Source organism: Triticum dicoccoides, chromosome 2B (assembly GCF_002162155.2).
Source record: "Triticum dicoccoides isolate Atlit2015 ecotype Zavitan chromosome 2B, WEW_v2.0, whole genome shotgun sequence".
Classification (NCBI taxonomy): Eukaryota; Viridiplantae; Streptophyta; class Magnoliopsida; order Poales; family Poaceae; genus Triticum; species Triticum dicoccoides.
Window position 1 is genome coordinate 56,248,694 of NC_041383.1, and position 3,548 is coordinate 56,252,241.

Consider the following 3,548-nt stretch of genomic DNA (forward strand, 5'->3'; position numbering starts at 1 on the left):
AAAGACAAATTTCAGTCGATTCAGTTGGAAGTGGGTCAAATTTGAACTGCAGGTGCCTCATAGTTTGCTCTTTATTTTTTCCAAAAATCATTTCTAGGTAAATAAGTATCTATTTAATCAGAAATACATGGTTTGATGGCAAGACATCGAGGTTTGGACGGTGGCCGAGGGCCCCAACTCTAGAGCGCATACGCTTGCATGACGCCGCGTGGTCACCGCGTGACAGTGGCGTTGCCATGCGTTCTGGGCGGCCTAGGCATGTATAGTGGGTTGGGCACTCCCCAGGTAGGTGCTAGGAAGAAAATTATAACATAAGATTCTCATGAGGAGACCGAACTATGCTCAAACATGAATTAGCAGCCAAGTGTTTGATTAGCGGTACGGGAAATGCACAATGCCAATGGGCGTGCGTTTTGGCTGAGGATGATCATATACTAAGAAGAATGTCTTCACAAATTTTTAGGGAAATCAAGAATATATAAATAACACTTCCTTCACAAAGTGCTGCTCTGAACAGAATAGGAAAATGAATATTGTTGAGTTACTTTTGAACTAGGCAAGAAAGGTTTTTGACATATTTGATGAAGATATGATCCAAAAAATTTATGAGAATTTTTTGGGAATTTTTAGAATAACAGAAATATAGGTTGCTTCACAACCTAGGGCAAAAATTGACACATGGACGTGACACATAGGCAAAACTGATGAGATGGCGCCTAGTCATCACAACCCACCACAATCTACAAGGCTGTGACCATCTATATTGGTCGTTAACAACTAGAAATAAGGCAGCAGACCAGCACTGTTTGCTTTATGACCATTTCGTGTAAGGAAATTACGACCTTTCTGACCAAAATGGTCGCAATGGTTTAGGGTTTGGAGCCCCCCGAACAGCTTTTGACCAATTGGTCTCAAATGGTCATAGATCTATGACAAATTCTTCCAGGGTCACCGACAGAAGGTCACTAGTTGACATATTTCTTGTAGTGGCGGTGCCCGAGAGGCCCACAAGACATAGGGGCGTGCCCAGGGGGCTTGTAGCCACCCCAAAGGTTGGTTGGAGGTATTATTCGGACGCAAGGAAGCTAATATCCAGATAAAAACTGTGTTAAAATTTCAGCCCAATCGAAATTACAGATCTCCGGGAATTTAAGAAATGGTGAAAGGCACACAAATATATATTATTTCAGCCCAATCTGAGAGCTCGTAAACAAAAAGAAAACACACACACACACACAGATATATATATATATATATATATATATATATATATATATATATATATATATATATATATAGAGAGAGAGAGAGAGAGAGAGAGAGAGAGAGAGAGAGAGAGATCCAATCTCGGAGGGGCTCCCATCCCTCCGCCGCCATGGAGGCCATGGACCAGAGGGTAAACCCTTTTCCCATCTAGTGGAAGGTCAAGGAAGAAGAAGGAGGGGGGATCTCTCCCCCTCTTTCCCGGCGGCACCGGAACGCCGCCGGTGCCATCATCGTGACGGCGATCTAGACCAACAACTTCGTCGCCGTCATCACCAACTCTCTCCCCCTCTATGCAGCGGTGTAACACCTCTTGTCCCCGCTGTAATCTCTACTTAAACATGTGCTCCAGGCTATATATTATTTCCCAATGATGTATGGCTATCCTATGATGTTTGAGTAGGTTCGTTTTGTCCTATGGGTTGATTGATGATCGTGATTGGTTTGAGTTGCATGTTTTATTATTGGTGCTGTCCTATGGTGCTCTCCGTGTCGCGCAAGCGTGAGGGATCCCCTTTGTAGGGTTTGCAATATGTTCATAATTTACTTATGGTGGGTTGCTACAGTGACAGAAGCTTAAACCCGAGTAAATAGGTTGTTTGCGTATGGGAGTAAAGAGGACTTGATACCTTATAATGCTATGGTTGTGTTTTACCTTAATGATCTTTAGTAGTTACGATGTTTGCTAGAGTTCCAATCATAAGTGCATATGATCCAAGGAGAGAAATTATGTTAGCTTATGCCTCTCCCTCATATAAAATTGCAATAATGATTACTGGTCTAGTTATCGATTGCCTAGGGACAAATCACTTTCTTGTGACAAAAAGCTTTGTACTAAAACTAACTTAGTTGTTTATTTATCTAAATAGCCCCTAGTTTTTATTTACGTGTTCTTTATTATCTTGTAAACCTATCCTATCACACCTACAAAGTACTTCTAGTTTCATACTTGTTCTAGGTAAAGCGAACGTCAAGTGTGCATAGAGTTTTATCGGTGGTCGATAGAACTTGAGGGAATATTTGTCCTACCTTTAGCTCCTCGTTGGGTTCGACACTTATTTATCGAGATAGGCTACAACTGATCCCCTATACTTGTGGGTTATCAAGACCTTTTTCTGGCGCCGTTGCCGGGGAGCAATAGTGTAGGGTGAATATTCTCGTGTGTGCTTGTTTGGTTTATCACTAAGTAGATTTTATTTGCTGTTCTAAGTTGTTCTCTATCATTAGTTATGGATATGGAACACGAAATACAAAAAAATAGGTGTACTTGCTACTCATGGAGATGGGGAACCTCCTAAAATCCTCGATGCTCATTATGTGAAAGATATTATGCACTACTTTAATAATCCTGAGAAAGCCCCATTCAATTATATAATGAGAGACATGTTGGATCAACGTGAATACTTTAGGGATTATCCCTTGACTCAGAAAATGAAACTATTATGGGATAAAAATTCATATGTTGCATTGGTATGCTTGGAATTTATGCCAGAGATATGATTATACTTGTTGCTCTAGGATGAAGGCTCCACACCTTCCCTTCTCATGTAATTTTAATGATAATAAAACCTTGGCTTCTTATGCTAATGGTATATATGATTACTATGATGTGGAACAAATAGAAGAATTCGTTGCTTTCAAGGGTGCTTATGAAATTGAATCTTTGTTTGAAAAGTATGAAACCCTTGATGATGATGTTTATAGGCCTGAAAATTTTGCTATACTTAAATATTGCAATGAGAATTATGAATACAATGCCGATATTGATGCATTTATTGAGAAAGTCTCCGCTGTCCAAGAAGAGACTAATATTTTGCAGGTATCTATGGAAGAAGAAATTGATGACACTATGAGGTCATTGGATGAAAAAGATGATGAGGAGAGCGAAGAACAAAAGGAGGAAGAGAGGATAGATCACCCGTGCCCAGCTTCTAATAAGAGTATCTCTTCAACTCATACATTTGTTTAATTTCCCTTGGTGCTTACTGAAGGATGATCGCTATGATAATTGCTATGATCCCTTTGATTCATTTGAAATATCCCTTTTTGATGAACTTTATGCTTGCTATGCTTGTGGCCATGATGCCAATATGAATTATGCTTATGGAGATTAATTTGCTATAGTTCCTTATGTTAAGAATGAAATTGTTGCAATTGCACCTACGCATGATAGTCCTACTATCTTTTTGAATTCTCCCAACAACACTATACCGGAGAAATTTGCTCTTATTAAGGATTATATTGATGGGTTGCGTTTTGCCGTTACACATGATGATTTTGATAGA